This window comes from Aedes albopictus, chromosome 3 (genome assembly GCF_035046485.1).
Source record: "Aedes albopictus strain Foshan chromosome 3, AalbF5, whole genome shotgun sequence".
Classification (NCBI taxonomy): domain Eukaryota; kingdom Metazoa; phylum Arthropoda; class Insecta; order Diptera; family Culicidae; genus Aedes; species Aedes albopictus.
Window position 1 is genome coordinate 139,203,066 of NC_085138.1, and position 21,030 is coordinate 139,224,095.

General features: G+C 32.8%; 1 protein-coding gene and 1 long non-coding RNA gene across 3 annotated transcripts in view; one reads left to right on the forward strand and one right to left on the reverse strand.

Annotated features, from left to right (window-relative positions):
* LOC109408408 (helix-loop-helix protein delilah) overlaps positions 1 to 21,030 on the forward strand; it is a 172,183-nt gene continuing 151,153 nt past the window's right edge. Inside the window, exon 1 of one of the 2 annotated variants that reach the window (XM_062861152.1) lies at positions 1 to 1,732. The gene's annotated coding sequence lies outside the window, so the exon portion shown is untranslated. The remainder of the gene's footprint in view (positions 1,733 to 21,030) is intronic. The other variant, XM_062861153.1, reaches the window with a different exon arrangement.
* LOC134292210 (uncharacterized) overlaps positions 1,541 to 21,030 on the reverse strand; it is a 27,167-nt gene continuing 7,677 nt past the window's right edge. Inside the window, exon 2 of the long non-coding RNA XR_009999525.1 lies at positions 1,541 to 4,303. This is a non-coding gene — a long non-coding RNA (uncharacterized LOC134292210). The remainder of the gene's footprint in view (positions 4,304 to 21,030) is intronic.

The following is a 21,030-nucleotide window of genomic DNA, read 5'->3' on the forward strand; positions in this document are numbered from 1 at the left end:
TGGTTCGGTGGGGGCGAGCAAACGCGTGCGATCGCACCTCGATCGCAGAAAGGTCCGTCCGTGGTCGATGACGACCACGCATCCATGATCGTTGGTGCGACTGCTACGGCAAGGTATCCGCGGCCCGGTTGACGGGCTTCCAGTGCGATTGCGTCTGTCGCGCGGTTAAGACGATTATCTGATCTTGAAGGCTGTTTTTTTGGTTTCGTTTTACGGCATCTCCCACGGTATTTTCGAAGACGAGTCGAGTGTGGGTCGTTGAGGCGATCAGCTGAGTCGCTTGGGAGCTTCTTTCTTTCTGCGGTGTGTCGAGCGGTTCGTGGGTTAGTGTTGCGGCTTTGATGGTGAAGTTTTTGCTTTCGGCTCTCAACGCGGGCGGTAGTTCAAGAAGGAAACCGAAAGTGGTGTACGCCTACGCGCGCTTGCGTTGCCGCGTAGATTTCGTTCGGTAGATTCCGAGATCAAGTGGGTCTACGAGTGGTTGGACCTGGCGCCGTTCGTCTGCCTGAACGTGCATTGCGGACGAAGTGTTTATTTTTTTGGACGGAAGATCCTAGTAATTTGGAGAGATACAGATTGCTGAGGGGGGTTGAAGCGGACCAACCGCGAACTACCCGGATCGATTGTTGTTATTGCTGGACACACGCCAGATCCGATCGACCGAAGAAAGCAAAACACGGTTGGTGAATTAATAAATTTACATACTCAAGTGTGCAGGGCAAATCCAGAAGATCGAGACGAAGAAGAGGACGAAGTGGTCGGAAAGTGTTTCATATTTCCATCGCGGGTCCGTCAGTGATTTGTGCTGTGCTGCTAAGGCGTGGAAGTACACGGGTCTACACAGGAGCAGATAACTGGTCACCTCGGCGGTTCTCGCAAGTGCATGTCGATTGTCGATCCTGACGCGGAACCGGACCGGACCGAAGACAGTGAAGTGAAGTACCCAGCGGCAGCAGCGCATATAAAAGTGGCTATAAGTTGCAAAAATTTTAATAAACAGCGCATACGATTATCTTCGGTTAATCTGCGGGCGAGGTTTGCGATCGCTCTCGGGGAAGTCCGGGGATCGAAGCGACGCGACGGTCGGTGGTCGTCAGCGACCAGCAGAAGATACTCAGATGCGTGGCTGGCTGCTGCTGTCGGAAACTGAAGTAGAGTCGTTAAGTGGGCTTCGTGGCCGTGCGGCTAGAGGCGTCAGTCATCTAGACGTTTCGTAAGCCTTGGAGTGTGGGTTCGATTCCCGCTCCAGTCGGGGAAAACTTTTCGTCAAACGGAAAATTCTCCACTGGGCCACTGGGTGTTATGTGTGTTGTCCGTTGTCATATGTTAGTGCTTGTTCAGTCTGTACAACCTCTGGTTGAAGACGGTGTAGTGTCTTTTTTTTTTTTTTTTAATAATTTCAAAAGATCATTTGCTGGATTGCGTCTCCCGGGTGGATCGTACCTACACGTATATACGTGCGAAGAGTGACCGTGAAGCGATAAAACAGGAAAACAAAGAACCAAAAGGAGAAGAAACCGATAAGCGGAGGTTGTAGTGAAAAAAAAGAGAATCAAAATAAAAACAGAAGTACGGAAAGCGAAAACGGGAGACCGAGAAGAACCACAAGAAGCACAGTTAACAGATACTTATCGAAAAATTAAATTATTGATCGGAGCGTTTGCGGCGAGGATTGCAGAGAAGGAACTTAACTACCGAGGGCTGTCGAGATATCGATCCCAGCATAGCGAAGGTATGTACTACAAGCGTGTAGAGCGGACTGATTGGACAGTTTTATTTCGCTGTATTATTAATTTGTAGTGAATGTTATCCTATAAAGTGGCGTTTTTCATATACTGTGCTATCAGATGGAGGTTATCGGACGGCTTGCGGGTGAAGATTGTTTTCTTGATGTGTTTTAGTTATGGTTTTGAATTATGTGATGTGGATAGTTGGATATTAATTTTGTTGTCTTGAATCTGCGTAACAAGTTCAGCAAACGCATATCCTTGGGGATATCTGTTATCTACGACAAATCGTTAATCAAGTTACATAAAATATGTGTTTTTTTTTCTTTTGTTACTTGAATTTACCATTTAAACATCATAGTTTGTATTTAACTATATCAAAGAAATAAGATTTCTAGATTTTAGATTAGTGTGGTATCCTATCTTTGCTATGCTTAGCTGACTTAACAATGACTGTAATGTTTGCTGCATCGTGTTTCATCTGAACCGGCAGAAGTTAAGATTGACATCCAAATGAATGATGGTCAGTTAACTTACAGTCAATTAGCAAGGAAAACCTCTGCTTCTTAAGAATCTCAACGGACAGTGTGGTTTTTAATAGGGATTGGAGGAATCTCTCTGATTCACCTTTCGGATCATACTAATTTAACTGGAAACTGCTGATTTGACTATTTTTCGATAAAGCTCAATAATAAACTGTTGGTTAGTGAACTACACAGGATAGACGAACTATAAGTTTCAAAGAGCATTGACACTTTTTAACTGTCACTGTACAACGTCAAAATTATTGCCGATAAACGAAAAACTACTCACCGAATGCAAAAGTGTGCCTAAGCTCTTTGAATACAAATGGAAAACATTTTAATTAGAACAATAATACACATACAAAAAAGCAAACAGCTGTTTTACTGCTATTTAGCTTGGGTGGTGAATGTTGTGAATCTACTGATTTTGAAACTGCTGCAAACTGTAGTGATCGGGTTTGAACCGCTACACATTGCTCAATTACAAACATCATAGAAAATATAATACATGTAATCTTCGATATACCGTTTCCTCGATATAGCGTACTTTTGATATTGCAAATTCGATATAACGTACAACAGTAAAAGCTTATTTTTTCCAGCACTTTCCTCCAAATAAACTACGAAATCACTCAATTCAACGTCTTGTTGCAGCATTAGCGTTGTTACCCAGAATTAACGCATATTAGGAAATAAAAGTCCAAAAAACGAAACAACTTTTTCGTGAAAACTCATGTTTTTCATAATTGGTTTTATTAATTTCACCGAAATTTCATCAACACTAGTATCAAAAATATATATTTTTCTCCTGCTTAGATATAACGTACAAAAGGAAAATGTATATGTACGTTATAGCGAAGAGTGCCTGTAATAAAAAAAAACTTTCTGATGGTTGAACTTGTTTCTTATTGTTGAATCAATCTAATTTCTTTTGAATAAACAATAATATTTGCAAGCGAGCATCTATGTACACATATTACGCAGTAGTTTTTCTTCACATGACCATTGCGATGACTCTACGATTTCTTTGTTTGCCTGCTAGAAACCAAATGTTGACGTAACAAATCAGGGAGTTTATATTCACATCAACAGCATACTAGTGTGTGGGACCATTTGGCAGAGCAATAGCATGTGGTTGTCCAGGTAGGCCTCCACCAAGGGCGCCAGTCTCAGAGGGGCGTCGAAAAGGACTAAAGTTACAAAGGAACAGAATGGTGGTATTGAATGTTTGCATGTGATCAGGATTTAACTTAACTTATGCTGTGTCTAATAACACTAATTTACAAAATAAAACGAAAAGTGTAAACTTCTAGCAATGACCTACACTTTTAATACATTAACGTGCTGATTTCGAGACCGTGTTTAATTTTTTTTTAAGTGGAACAGTTTTTGATTTTTACCTGAACATCGATACCCACAGTAAAAAAAAGGAATTTATCAAAATTCAAATATTTTGCGTTTCAGTCAACCAATTTTTCTGGCTTAATTGTTGCTGTTCTTTTTTGTGCTGTGATTGTTAAGAGTTTAATCTTGCCTAGTTTGGGTAGTGACTACGGTTAGGATAGCTCAGATCAATCTTCAGCACAAAAGAACAGCAACCATCAATCTTTGTAGACTTATGCAAAATGGTACAGCCCAAGTGGCGTTAGTCCAAGAACCTTACTTTCGTAAAGGGAATTTCTATCTAGGAAACCTTGTGAATCCGGTGTTTGCTACTTTCAGTAAAAATGAAATGGCAAACTCGCGTGTCATGCCTCGAGCATGTGTGCTTGTCAACAACGCAATCGTTGCTACACTCATCTTTGAACTAACTACTAAAGATGAATGTGCTATCACAATCGATGTATCTGTTGGAAACCTCAACAGGAAATACGTTTATTGTTCGGTGTATTTACCGCATGATGAACCATCCCCTACGATTGCTTTCAAGCAAGTCATTGCATACTGCACTTCAAAAGGCCTTCCGCTAATTGTTGGTAGTGTTGCTAATGCTCACCATATGATTTGGGGCAGCACAGACATCAATTTGAGAGGCTCCAGTTTGATGGAATACTTAAGGCGAAACTGGAGGCTTTTCCGTTGGGAGCAGCGTGCGCTATAAGCGAATTCAAATTTTCTTGGTAGTAGTGAGGTGCATGAAATGCGAAAATGGGGAGTATTGTAATCACGCCGATATTTGAACAACAAAAACAAGTTGAACTGATTATGATTTTCAAATCAATAAACGATTCAACAAATAAACAAATAAACAAATAAACAAATAAACAAATAAACAAATAAACAAATAAACAAATAAACAAATAAACAAATAAACAAATAAACAAATAAACAAATAAACAAATAAACAAATAAACAAATAAACAAATAAACAAATAAACAAATAAACAAATAAACAAATAAACAAATAAACAAATAAACAAATAAACAAATAAACAAATAAACAAATAAACAAATAAACAAATAAACAAATAAACAAATAAACAAATAAACAAATAAACAAATAAACAAATAAACAAATAAACAAATAAACAAATAAACAAATAAACAAATAAACAAATAAACAAATAAACAAATAAACAAATAAACAAATAAACAAATAAACAAATAAACAAATAAACAAATAAACAAATAAACAAATAAACAAATAAACAAATAAACAAATAAACAAATGAACAAATAAACAAATAAACAAATAAACAAATAAACAAATAAACAAATAAACAAATGAACAAATAAACAAATAAACAAATAAACAAATAAACAAATAAACAAATAAACAAATAAACAAATAAACAAATAAACAAATAAACAAATAAACAAATAAACAAATAAACAAATAAACAAATAAACAAATAAACAAATAAACAAATGAACAAATAAACAAATAAACAAACAAACAAATAAACAAATAAACAAATGAACAAATAAACAAATAAACAAATAAACAAATAAACAAATAAACAAATAAACAAATAAACAAATAAACAAATAAACAAATAAACAAATAAACAAATAAACAAATAAACAAACAAACAAATAAACAAATAAACAAATAAACAAATAAACAAATAAACAAATAAACAAATGAACAAATAAACAAATAAACAAATAAACAAATAAACAAATAAACAAATAAACAAATAAACAAATAAACAAATAAACAAATAAACAAATAAACAAATAAACAAATAAACAAATAAACAAATAAACAAATAAACAAATAAACAAATAAACAAATAAACAAATAAACAAATAAACAAATAAACAAATAAACAAATAAACAAATAAACAAATAAACAAATAAACAAATAAACAAATAAACAAATAAACAAATAAACAAATAAACAAATAAACAAATAAACAAATAAACAAATAAACAAATAAACAAATAAACAAATAAACAAATAAACAAATAAACAAATAAACAAATAAACAAATAAACAAATAAACAAATAAACAAATAAACAAATAAACAAATAAACAAATAAACAAATAAACAAATAAACAAATAAACAAATAAACAAATAAACAAATAAACAAAAAAACAAATAAACAAATAAACAAATAAACAAATAAACAAATAAACAAATAAACAAATAAACAAATAAACAAATAAACAAAAAAACAAAAAAACAAATAAACAAATAAACAAATAAACAAATAAACAAATAAACAAATAAACAAATAAACAAATAAACAAATAAACAAATAAACAAATAAACAAATAAACAAATAAACAAATAAACAAATAAACAAATAAACAAATAAACAAATAAACAAATAAACAAATAAACAAATAAACAAATAAACAAATAAACAAATAAACAAATAAACAAATAAACAAATAAACAAATAAACAAATAAATAAACAAATAAACAAATAAACAAATAAACAAATAAACAAATAAATAAACAAATAAACAAATAAACAAATAAACAAATAAACAAATAAACAAATAAACAAATAAACAAATAAACAAATAAACAAATAAACAAATAAACAAATAAACAAATAAACAAATAAACAAATAAACAAATAAACAAATAAACAAATAAACAAATAAACAAATAAACAAATAAACAAATAAACAAATAAACAAATAAACAAATAAACAAATAAACAAATAAACAAATAAACAAATAAACAAATAAACAAATAAACAAATAAACAAATAAACAAATAAACAAATAAACAAATAAACAAATAAACAAATAAACAAAAAAACAAATAAACAAATAAACAAATAAACAAATAAACAAATAAACAAATAAACAAATAAACAAATAAACAAAAAAACAAAAAAACAAATAAACAAATAAACAAATAAACAAATAAACAAATAAACAAATAAACAAATAAACAAATAAACAAATAAACAAATAAACAAATAAACAAATAAACAAATAAACAAATAAACAAATAAACAAATAAACAAATAAACAAATAAACAAATAAACAAATAAACAAATAAACAAATAAACAAATAAACAAATAAACAAATAAACAAATAAACAAATAAACAAATAAACAAATAAACAAATAAACAAATAAACAAATAAACAAATAAACAAATAAATAAACAAATAAACAAATAAACAAATAAACAAATAAACAAATAAACAAATAAACAAATAAACAAATAAACAAATAAACAAATAAACAAATAAACAAATAAACAAATAAACAAATAAACAAATAAACAAATAAACAAATAAACAAATAAACAAATAAACAAATGAACAAATAAACAAATAAACAAATAAACAAATAAACAAATAAACAAATAAACAAATAAACAAATAAACAAATAAACAAATAAACAAATAAACAAATAAACAAATAAACAAATGAACAAATAAACAAATAAACAAATAAACAAATAAACAAATAAACAAATAAACAAATAAACAAATAAACAAATGAACAAATAAACAAATAAACAAATAAACAAATAAACAAATAAACAAATAAACAAATAAACAAATAAACAAATAAACAAATAAACAAATAAACAAATAAACAAATAAACAAATAAACAAATAAACAAATAAACAAATAAACAAATAAACAAATAAACAAATAAACAAATAAACAAATAAACAAATAAACAAATAAACAAATAAACAAATAAACAAATAAACAAATAAACAAATAAACAAATAAACAAATAAACAAATAAACAAATAAACAAATAAACAAATAAACAAATAAACAAATAAACAAATAAACAAATAAACAAATAAACAAATAAACAAATAAACAAATAAACAAATAAACAAATAAACAAATAAACAAATAAACAAATAAACAAATAAACAAATAAACAAATAAACAAATAAACAAATAAACAAATAAACAAATAAACAAATAAACAAATAAACAAATAAACAAATAAACAAATAAACAAATAAACAAATAAACAAATAAACAAATAAACAAATAAACAAATAAACAAATAAACAAATAAACAAATAAACAAATAAACAAATAAACAAATAAACAAATAAACAAATAAACAAATAAACAAATAAACAAATAAACAAATAAACAAATAAACAAATAAACAAATAAACAAATAAACAAATAAACAAATAAACAAATAAACAAATAAACAAATAAACAAATAAACAAATAAACAAATAAACAAATAAACAAATAAACAAATAAACAAATAAACAAATAAACAAATAAACAAATAAACAAATAAACAAATAAACAAATAAACAAATAAACAAATAAACAAATAAACAAATAAACAAATAAACAAATAAACAAATAAACAAATAAACAAATAAACAAATAAACAAATAAACAAATAAACAAATAAACAAATAAACAAATAAACAAATAAACAAATAAACAAATAAACAAATAAACAAATAAACAAATAAACAAATAAACAAATAAACAAATAAACAAATAAACAAATAAACAAATAAACAAATAAACAAATGAACAAATGAACAAATAAACAAATAAACAAATAAACAAATAAACAAATGAACAAATGAACAAATAAACAAATGAACAAATAAACAAATAAACAAATAAACAAATAAACAAATAAACAAATAAACAAATAAACAAATAAACAAATAAACAAATAAACAAATAAACAAATAAACAAATAAACAAATAAACAAATAAACAAATAAACGAATAAACAAATAAACAAATAAACAAATAAACAAATAAACAAATAAACAAGTAAACAAATAAACAAATAAACAAATAAACAAATAAACAAATAAACAAATAAACAAATAAACAAATAAACAAATAAACAAATAAACAAATAAACAAATAAACAAATAAACAAATAAACAAATAAACAAATAAACAAATAAACAAATAAACAAATAAACAAATAAACAAATAAACAAATAAACAAATAAACAAATAAACAAATAAACAAATAAACAAATAAACAAATAAACAAATAAACAAATAAACAAATAAACAAATAAACAAATAAACAAATAAACAAATAAACAAATAAACAAATAAACAAATAAACAAATAAACAAATAAACAAATAAACAAATAAACAAATAAACAAATAAACAAATAAACAAATAAACAAATAAACAAATAAACAAATAAACAAATAAACAAATAAACAAATAAACAAATAAACAAATAAATAAATAAACAAATAAATAAATAAACAAATAAACAAATAAACAAATAAACAAATAAACAAATAAACAAATAAACAAATAAACAAATAAACAAATAAACAAATAAACAAATAAACAAATAAACAAATACAGTTTCATACCGATTTTGGCAACACGAGGTGAATTTTATGTTGCCAAATTGGGATGTTGCCAAAATCGGTAAATTTTTTTGTGGATTATTTTCAACTTTTTTACGTTAATTTGGCTTATATTTTAAATATGGACTTTTCACAAGTTAAAAAACGATCCCTGTAGGTGACGTCAAGGGGCAGATCACTCTTTAAATGTACATTCGATTTGCATTTAATGCATAAAAATGCATTTTTATGTTTTTCCATCGACTTAGCATTGAAATACGCGAATGTCAAACCAAAAGTGTTGAAGAGAATCGTTGTGATGGATTCTACATTTGTCAATTCAGAAGTTTTCACAGTGGAAATAGAAAACTTGTACCGAAATTGTGAGTAAAATTCTATTAATCAAAGGTTGACATACTTAAATATATCATGGAATTGCAGGAGCGGCTCTGATTGCGGATGGAACAACTATTGGACTGGTTTCTCCATAAAATAATATACTAGTACTCGACGTCCAGGGTCTGGCTGCGACCTGATACCTGGGGAGATTACCTCAGAAAACGAAGAAACTCTACAGTTAAAGTGGAAAACCATAAAAAGAGAAGCAACATTAAACAAAGAATAAAATATTAATTAATTAATTTATTTATTTATTTGCCATTCTACTACCCATTGAGTAGAATTCTGCATCTTAATTGACACACCCGTTGTTACCAAACGGAAACTTTGCGCTAATGGTGAGGAATAGGAAAACATTTGTTAGATATTTCCAACGGTCGTGTAAAGTTTTAGAGTCGGGGTTTTCACGTTTGGGCCTCCGATCCGTGCAATTGAGGCTGTTCCAACCTTGTGGGCGAGGTGTTACGATTTGTGTTGTTGACAGACTTACTGAAGCACCCGCTAGCTAGGGAACATTTCGCGATGAGCTGCGGTAACCCCGTCAAGCCGCCGTCACCGGTAATCCCACTTTCGCTCAAGGTCAGCATCGACAGCCGCATCGTCGACTCGTTCGTCCCGCCAGAATTCATCAACCGCCGGACCGTATCAGGCACCCCCGTGTAGAACGACACGCGGAGCTGACGTGAGATGCTATTCCGCAAACCCGCTTCGGCTGGCCGGTGCTCCTGGACCCTCCGTTAGCTGATTCGCCAAATTGCCGGATCGACTCCGGCCCACGATTGATCGCCCGCCACTTCCGCCTGGTACCTCGCGACTGCACCACCTGGCCGCGATACCACCAGATTTTCGGGCAGCAAAAGTAATTTGAATTGCTATGCTAGATAGTTTGTACTACATATTTGAAACTCATTTTGTTGTTCGTAACTGACAACTAACAACTGCCAGCAATCAATCATTGTAGCAAGCCATGGCTTGCTAATTTACTGAATTAATGAATGAATGCATTGAAATGCATTTGAATGCAAACGATTTAGTTGATACATCAGATGTTTCAAGAGTGATCCGCCCCTTGGGTGACGTTCATAAATTACGTCATGATTTGTGAAATTGTCAATTTTGGAAAATTTAATGAATTTTGATTTTTCGAAGAAGAGTAAGTCTTAAATATGAATACATTTACAAATACAAACGATTTTTCGGTAAAAATTTTTGGTCAAAATTTTTTGTTGCCAAAATCGGAAAAAAAATGTTGCCAAAATCGGGTGTTGCCAAAATCGGTAAGAAATTGTTGCCAAAAACGGGTGTTGCCAAAATCGGGAAGGAAATGTTGCCAAAAACGGGTGTTGCCAAAATCGGGAGTAGACAAAAACGGGTGTTGCCAAAATCGGTAAGAAACTGTAAACAAATAAACAAATAAACAAATAAACAAATAAACAAATAAACAAATAAACAAATAAACAAATAAACAAATAAACAAATAAACAAATAAACAAATAAACAAATAAACAAATAAACAAATAAACAAATAAACAAATAAACAAATAAACAAATAAACAAATAAACAAATAAACAAATAAACAAATAAACAAATAAACAAATAAACAAATAAACAAATAAACAAATAAACAAATAAACAAATAAACAAATAAACAAATAAACAAATAAACAAATAAACAAATAAACAAATAAACAAATAAACAAATAAACAAATAAACAAATAAACAAATAAACAAATAAACAAATAAACAAATAAACAAATAAACAAATAAACAAATAAACAAATAAACAAATAAACAAATAAACAAATAAACAAATAAACAAATAAACAAATAAACAAATAAACAAATAAACAAATAAACAAATAAACAAATAAACAAATAAACAAATAAACAAATAAACAAATAAACAAATAAACAAATAAACAAATAAACAAATAAACAAATAAACAAATAAACAAATAAACAAATAAACATATAAACAAAAAAACAAATAAACAAATAAACAAATAAACAAATAAACAAATAAACAAATAAACAAATAAACAAATGAACAAATGAACAAATAAACAAATGAACAAATGAACAAATAAACAGATAAACAAATTAACAAATTAACAAATAAACAAATAAACAAATAAACAAATAAACAAATAAACAAATAAACAAATAAACAAATAAACAAATAAACAAATAAACAAATAAACAAATAAACAAATAAACAAATAAACAAATAAACAAATAAACAAATAAACAAATAAACAAATAAACAAATAAACAAATAAACAAATAAACAAATAAACAAATAAACAAATAAACAAATAAACAAATAAACAAATAAACAAATAAACAAATAAACAAATAAACAAATAAACAAATAAACAAATAAACAAATAAACAAATAAACAAATAAACAAATGAACAAATAAACAAATGAACAAATAAACAGATAAACAAATTAACAAATAAACAAATAAACAAATAAACAAATAAACAAATAAACAAATAAACAAATAAACAAATAAACAAATAAACAAATGAACAAATGAACAAATGAACAAATGAACAAATGGACAAATGAACAAATGAACAAATGAACAAATGAACAAATGAACAAATAAACAAATACACAAGTACACAAATAAACAAATAAACAAATCAACAAATCAACAGATCAGCAAATCAACAAATATACAAATAAATAAGGTAATGAATAAATGAATCAAAAAATGAATTAAAAAATAAATAAATAAATAACTTTTATTCTTCTATAGCTTCTATCCTGAAGTTTTTAAAGAATTTGTTAATGATACATATTTTCAATTCTTCTACGAATTATATTCGAGATTTTTCCACTTAGATTTCTGCTAGCCAGGAATCTTCTTTGCTTTTCAAGGATTATTTCTGTATTTTCAAAGTAATTTCTCCAAGCATTATACTTGGAAATTCTAAATTTATAGGAGAAAACCTTTTTTGAAATTATCCAGGAATTATTTCAGGGATTTTTTTTTAATCTTATACCGATTTTCATAGAAATTTTCTAAGAATTCCTTTGGAATATCTTTCACATAATCTTTTCGGAATTCTCCAAAATTGTTTAGTGAAATCTCCTGGAACTATATCAGAAATTTGAACTTTCCACGGATTCTTTTTGGAATTCTTTCTGTTATTTATCCTGATGTCTTCCATAGATTTCTTGCAAAATTTCCCGTCCGTAAACTTTCAAAGTGATTTCTCTTGAAATTCTTCATGACATTGCTGTCGAAATTATTCCAAGTAATTCTTTCGGAATCTTTCTATGTATTGTTCCCGGAATCCTAAAAAGAAGCCCTCTTAGTATTTTTAATGATTTTTTTTTCCATTAGATTTCTCTCGGGATTTTTCCAGAGATTCTTTCCGGTATTTTTTTTCCGAGTTTTTTTCTAACCTCCGTAATTCTTCCAGAGACTTCTCCAGAAATTATTTTTGGGATTCCCTGCAGAATTCTTAAACATGTATTCGTGAATTATTCAAGAGGTTTCTTATGGATTTTTTTTTTCAAGAGATTCAATCCCCAAGATCCTTCAAGTTTTTCTCTTTAGCTTCCTCAAAGATTTCTCCCGGATAATTTTTATTGGAGTCTAGTGAAACTTAACATTCATATGAGGAGTGAATAGAGCTGATACTGCTGAAGCGGTAAGCTCGCGGGTATAGCGGGGATTCTTCTTGGAAATCCTTTCCCCTTTTTGTAAAAATCTCTCATCGAAATTCCAGTAGGAATCCCCGAACGAATACTAGGAGGAATTTGAGAAGGAATTCTCGAACAAATTCCAGGAGGATTTCCTAAAAAAAAAGTCCTAGAGAAATCCTCCAAGGAATTTCCGAAGGAGAAAAATCCCCGGATGGGGATCCAGGGTGAATTTGTGCAGAAAGATTTAAAGGAGGAATGCCCGAAGAATTTTCAGGAGGCAACCCCTATTGAATTTCAGGAGAAATCTCAGATGCATTTCTGGGAGTAGTCCCGAAGGTATTCAAAGAGAAATTCCCGATAGAATTCCAGAAACAATCACCTGAACGAATTCGAGGAGAAATCCTCAAAGAAATTTCCAAAGGACTTCTAGATGTAGTCCTCGTTGGAAGTTCAGGAGAAATCCGCAAAGGAATTCCAGGAGGAATCTCTGAAAAAATTTTTGGGGAAATTCTCCGAACGAATTCCGGGGAGAATTCCAGACGTAATTCCCTAAGGGATTTCAGGACCATTTCCCAAAAGAATTCCAGAATGAATTCCAGGAAGAACTCTCGAAGAAACTACAGGAAGAATCTCAGAGAATTCCAGCAGGAATCACCAAAGGAACTCTAAAGAAAATTTTCTAAGGAATTTGATGAGGAATCCCCAAACGATTTCTAGAAGGAATCATAATAAGACATGCAGGGGGAGAAGGGGGAGTCTCGAAAAAGTTCCAAGAGGAATCCTCGAAAGAATTACAGATGCAATCCCCAAAGCTCTTCCATGATGAATTCGCAATGGAAGTCCAGGACGAATCCCTGACGTAATTCCAAGAGAAATCTTCGAAAAAAACTCCACGAGGAGTCCCCGAAGGAATTCCAAAAGCAATCCCCAAAGGAATTCCTCCTAGAATTTCTTCGAAGATTTTTCCTGGAATTCCTCCAGGGATTCATCTTAGCCTTCCATCGAAAATTCCTCATGGAATTCCTTTGTGGATTGCCTTTGGAATTCCTTCGGGAATTCCTTCTGGAAATCCTTTCCCTTTTCTGGAAAGATTCCCTCTGGGAATCTTTAAAGGATTCCTTCTGGAATTCCTTCAAAGATTCGTTCAAGGATTTTTCTTGATATCCCTCTGGGATTCCTCTTGGAATTTTTTCTAGGATTCCTGCTGGAATTACTTCGGGAATTCTTCCTGAAATTACTTTTGGGATTTCTCCTGAAATAACTGCGGGAATTCCTCCTGGAATTCCTGCGGATATTCCTCCTAGAATTCGTTCGGGTATTTCTTCTGAAATTGGTTTTGGGGATTCCTGCTGAAATTCTTTGAGATTCTTCCTGTAGTTTCATCGAGGGTTCTTCCTGGAATTCCTTCGGGATGGTTCCTAGAGTTATGTCGGGGATTGCACCTGGAATTCGAATGGGGATTCTTTCTTGGAATTCTTTCGGGGATTCCTCCTGAAATTTCTTCGGGGATTGTTTCTGGAATTCCCCCGGAAATTTTCGAGAATTGCTCTTGTAATTCTGTCGGGGATGTCTTCTGAATATTCTTCAGGGATTCCTCCTGGAAATCTTTCAAGAATTCCTCATGGAATTCGTTCGTGGATTTTTTTTAATTTTTCGGGGATTTCTATCGAAAATCCTTCAGTGATTTTTCTTGAAAATCCTTCGGGTATTCCTCCTAGAATTTCCACCTTGAGTGGCTTCAGGGAATCTCTGAAGTCCTGGAATTTTCTGGAATTCCGTCTGGGAATCCTACTGAAATTTATTCGAGGACCCCTCCTGGACTTATTTCGGGGATTACTTCAGGATTTTCTTCAGGGATTCCTTCTGGAATTCCATCAAGGAATACTCCTAAACTCCTTCGGGAATTCTTCCTGGAATTCTCCCGGGAATTTCTCCTCTAATTCGTTCGGGGGATTGTTCCTGGAATTCTTTCGGGGATTCCTACATGAATTTCTTCGAGGATTCCTCCTGATGAAAGTTTTCCCCTGGATTCCCGTTCTGGGACTTTTCTTTAAAATCCTTCGGGATTCATGCTGGAATTTCCGCAGGGATTCATCCGGGAATTCCTTCGAGGATTTCTCCTGGGAATCCTCCTGGAAATCTTCGGGGATTCTTCTTATAATTCTTTCGGGGATGCCTCCTGAAAATTCTTCGGGGATTCCTCCTGGAAATCTTTTAAGGATTCCTCATGGAATCCGTTCGAAGATTTCTTTTGAAAATTCTTCGGGGATTTCTATTGAAAATCCTTTAGTGATTTTTCTACGAAATCCTTCGAGGATTCCTCCTAGAATTTCCTCTAGAAATGACATCAGAGAATCCCTGAATTCCTGAAATTTCTTGGATTTATTTTTGGGATTCCTACTGAGATTTATTCAAGGACTCCTCTTAGACTTCCTTCGGGGATTCCTTCAGAATTTTCTTCAGGGGTTCCTCCTGAAATTCCATCAAGGAATACTCCTGAAACTGCTTCAGGAATTCTTCCTGGAGTTCTTCCGGGAAATCCTCGTCTAATTCGTTCGAGGGATTGTTCCTGAAATTCTTTCGGGGATTCCTACATGAATTTCTTCGGGGATTCTTGCTGATGAAAGATTTGCCCTGGATCCCCGATCGGGGATTTTTCTTGAAAACCCTTCGGGGATTCCTACTGGAATTTCTGCAGGGATTCCTCCGGGAATTCGTTCGAGGATTTCTCCTGGACCTTCTTTAGGAAATCCTTCTGGAACACCAAGAAGAATCCCAGAAGGAAATACAGGCAGAATCTTCGAAGGATTTCCAGAAGTAGTCCTCGATAGAATTCCAGGATGAATCCCCCGAACGAATTAAAGGAGAAATTCCCGGAAGAACTCCAGGAAGAATTCCCGAAGGAGTTTCAGGAGCATTCCTTGATGGAATTCCAGAAGCAATCTCTGAAGAAAATCATGAAGTAATCCCCGAAGTAAGTCCAGGAGGGGTTCTAATAAATTTAGAATCCGTTTATCCAATAAATATAATATTCAAACGGAATTCCAGAAAATTCCAGGACTTCAGGGATTCTCTGAAGCCACTCAAGGTGGAAATTCTAGGAGGAATTCCCGAAGGATTTTCAAGAAAAATCACTAAAGGATTTTCGATAGAAATCCCCGAAAAATCAAAAAAAAATCCCCGAACGAATTCCACGAGTAAAACTTGAAAGATTTCCAGGAGGAATCCCTGAAGAATTTTCAGAAGACATCCCCGACAGAATTACAAGAGCAATCCTTGAAAATTTCCGAGGGAATTCCAGAAATAATCCCCGAAGAAATTTCAGGAGGAATCCCCGAAAGAATTCCAAGAAAAAATCCCTAATCGAATTCCAGGTGCATTCCCCGACGTAACTCTAGGAACCATCCTGAAGGAATTCCAGGAAGAACCCTCGAAGAAACTAAAGGAAGAATCTCAAAGAATTTCAGCAGGAATCCCAAAAAGGAATTTCAGAAGGAATACCCGAAGTTATTTCAGGAGAAATCCCAAAAGTAATTTCAGGAAGAGGAATCCCAGAGGGATATCAATAAGAATCCTTGAACGAATTCTAGGAGGAATATCCACAAGAATTCCATAAGAAATCAACAAGGAATCCCCGAATTCCCGGAGGAATCCCAGAAGGACTATTAGTTGTAGTCTCCGAAGAAATGCCAGGAAGGAAATTCCCGAATGATTTCCTGAAATTCCAAGATGAATACCCGAAGAAATTCCAGTAGTAGTTGCTGTTGGCATTCCAGGAGGAATCTTCGAAAGAATTCCTTATGGAGTTTCAGGAGCATTCCTTGAGGTAATTCCAGGAGGAATCCCCAAAGAAATTCCTGGGGGAATACTCGAAGGAGTTCCATACGCCTTTTCCGAAGGAGCAAATTCCGGGATGAATCCTCGAAGAAATACAGGAAGAATCTCAAAGAATTCCAGCAAAAATCACCAAAGGAATTCAATAAGGGATTCTCGATGGAAGTTCAGGAGAAATCTCTGAAGGAGTTTCAGGCGAAATCTTCGAAGAAATTCCAGGAGAAATCTCCGAAGGAATTCCAATAGGAATCCTTGAAGGAATTCTAGGAGGAATCCTTTAAAGATTTCCAGAGGGAATGTTTCCAGAAAAGGGAAATAATTTCCAGGAGGATTTCCCGAAGGAATTCCAAAGGCAATCCACAAAGGAATTCCTATTCTAAGCGGAATTCCTTTTGGGATTGTTTTTGCAATTCCTTCAGGGACTCCTCCTGGAGTTTTTTTTCGAAGATTTCTCTTGGAATTACATCAGGGATTCGTCCTGGACTTCCATTGCGAATTCATCATGGAATAGCTTTGGGGATTGCATCTGTAATTCTTTCGAGGATTTCTCTTGGAACTCTTTCGAGACTCCCCCCTACTCCTCCTGCATGTCTTTTTATGATTCCTTCTAGAAATCGTTTGGGGATTCCTCATCAAATTCCTTAGAAAATTTTCTTTGGAGTTCCTTTGGTGATTCCTGCTGGAATTCTCTGAGATTCTTCCTGTAGTTCCTTCGAGAGTTCTTCCTGGAATTCATTCTGGAAATCTTTTGGGAAATGGTCCTGAAATCCCTTAGGGAATTACGTCTGGAATTCCCCCCGGAATTCGTTCGGAGATTCCTCTTGGAATTCATTCGAGGATGCCTCCTGAAAATTCTTCGGGGATTATTCGAGGATATTTCTGGAATTTCCCCAAAAAATTTTTCAGAGATTCCTCCTGGAATTCTTTTGCGGATTCCTCCTGAACTTTCAACGAGGACTACATCTAGAAGACCTTTGGGAATTTCTTTGAGGATTTCTCCTCGAATTCGTTCAGGTGATTGTTTCTGGAATTCTTTCGGAGATTTTTCTTTGAATACTTTCGGGACTACTCCCAGAAATGCATCTGAGATTTCTCCTGAAATTCAATAGGGGTTGCCTCCTGAAAATTCTTCGGGCATTCCTCCTTGAAATCTTTCTGCAAAGGTTCACCCTGGATCCCCATTCGGGGATTTTTCTCCTTCGGAAATTCCTTGGAGGATTTCTCTAGGGCTTTTTTTAGGAAATCCTCCCGGAATTCGTTTGAGAATTCCTTCTCAAATTCCTCCTAGAATTCGTTCGGGGATTCCTACTGGAATTTCGATGAGAGATTTTTACAAAAGGGGGAAAGGATTTCCAAGAAGAATCCCTGCAATACTCGCGAGCTTTCCGCTTCAGCAGTATCAGCTCTATTCACTCCTCATATGAATGTTAAGTTTTACTAGACTCCAATAAAAATGATCCGGGAGAAATCCTTGAGGAAGCTAAAGAGAAAAACTTGAAGGATCTTCGGGATTGAATCTCTTGAAAAAAAAATCCATAAGAAACCTCTTGAATAATTCACGAATACATGTTTAAGAATTCTGCAGGGAATCCCAAAAATAATTTCTGGAGAAGTCTCTGGAAGAATTACGGAGGAAAATCTCGGAAGGCCAAGATGAATCCCCGAAGCAATTCCAGGAAAAATCTCCGAAGATATTGTATTAGGAATTCCTTTGGGGATTGTTTTTGGAATTCCTTCGGGGATTCTTCCTGGAATTTCTTCGAAGATTTCTCCTGGAATTAGTTCAGGGATTCCTCCTGGACTTCCATTGAGAATTCATCATGGAATAATTTTGGGGATTGCATCTGGAATATTGTATGTCTTTTTAGGATTCCTTCTAGAAATCTTTTGGGGATTCCTCATCGTATTCCTTAGAAAATTTACTATAGAATTCCTTTGGTGATTTCCGCTACATTTTTTGAGATTCTTTCTTCCTGCATTTCTTCGAGAATTGTTTCCGGAGTTTCTTCGGTGATTAACTCCTGGAGTTCCTTCGAGGATGGCTACTAGTACTCCTTCGGGGTTTCCTTTAGGATTTTCTCTGAGTACTCCTGAAAATCCTTCTTGGATTCTTCCTGGAATTTCAACAGCGACTACTTCTTGAATTCCTTCGGAGATTCATCCTGGAGTTCGCTCAGAGATTCTTCTTCGAAATTCCTTCGATTGTTAATCCTGAAATCCCTTCGGGATTTTTTCTTGAAATTCTTTTGTGGATTTCTACTGGAATTCTCTCGGAGAATCGTCCTGAAATTTCTTCGGGGGCTACTTCTGAAATTCCTCCAGGATTTCGTTCGGTGATTCCTCCTGAAATTTCTTAGAGGATGTCTCCTAAAAATTCTTCGGGGATTCCTCCAGCAAATCCTGTCCCCTTCCTGGAAAGGTTCCCCTGAATTTTTTTCAAGGATTCCTCGTGGAATTCATCTGGGGATTTCTTTTGATATTTATTCGAGGATTCTTCTTGAAAATCCTTCGGGGATTCATACTAGAATTCTTTCTGGGATTTCACTTGGAGATTCCTCCTGGAATCCCTTCGGGGATTCATCCTGGAATTCCTGTGGTGACTCCTCCTACTGATTTCTTGGAATCCTACCAGAATTCATTCGAAGATTCCTTCTGGAATTTCTTCGCGAATTACTTCGGGAATTTCTCATGGAATTCTTTTGGAGAAACCTGCTGGAATTCTTTGAGAATCTTCCTGTATTTCCTTAGAGAGTTCTTCCTGGAATTCCTTCGTGGTTTCCTTCTAGAATAGTCATGAAATCCCTTAGGAAATTTCTTCTGGAACTCCTCCCAAAATTCGTTCGGAGACTCCTCTTGGAATTCCTTCGGGATGCCTCCTGAAAATTCTTCAGGGATTAATTGAGGATTTTTCCTGGAAATCTTTGCCCTTTTCTGGAATTCCCTCTAGAAATCGGGAAAGTTTCTAATGGATTTTCATCGAGGACTACAACTAGAAGTCCTTCGGAAATTCCTTCGGGGATTTCTCCGCGAATTGGATCAGGGGACTGTTTCTGGAATTCCTTCGGGACTAGTTTTCTGAGATTTTCATCGATATTCTACATAAAATTCTTCCGAAGTTCTTCCAGAGTTTTCTACCAGTACTCTTTCAAAGTTCCATCGCAGAATTCCTTCCTTACTAGCATTCCCAAGCAACACGACTTGTTGCTAATCCAGTAACAGCAACCTTAGTGCAATTTATTCACTGTCCGTATTACGGACGACAGAACACAATTGCTTCTTCTTTGAAACCCAAAAAGCGCAGATTCTGAATTCTTATACAACATAAACGAGGAGGAATGATAAAAAAAGTTGGGAAAAGATTTTGTCCAGACTCGAACCACGGACACCAGGAGTATTATCTACTCACCTTACATGCTACACCAAAAGCTCTGTGAGAGAATCGATGCTTAACTCACCCTAAAAGCTACTGAAGTTACTTGGTACTTTATTGCACCTTCTTTGTCACAAGTTAGAGAACTGTCAAAATGAAAAGACGCTCAAGTTTTCTGTAACGCATATGGAACCTAATCTGAATAAACAAATCAGAGTTAGATGTTTCATGCATGTTACATAACACATTTAATATAAGGTGACTGTATTATCACTTGCGAGCAATATGTAAGCTCCGCCTCCACAAATCGATGTCAAACACGTGGTAATTTGTGATTTCTATGAAACAAAGCCGCAACTATACGGGTTTCGGAGTTTAAATGAAACTCAACTGACAAGATGGAAGTTTCGTGTGCTTCTAGTGCAACTCATTTATGCCAGAGCATAGAAAGCCACAATCTGCATGATGTTGCAGGTGCTGCTTGGGTTCATTCCACTCATAAATTTAAACCGAATATTAACTACACAAAATTTAATAATCCTCCAAAAACATAAATACCTTTTACAATCCCTACAAAACTCGTAATTCTTTATTAGTTACTAAATGTGTGTTTCATACAGAATTATAAATAAGATCATTTCTATCAGTCTCAGTAACATGTATTGATGATACTCTCCGTCGTTGGTACACTTGCGATAGCAAGTTGTGAAAACCCTTTATCGATAGTACTGTTGAAACTACTATTCCAATAA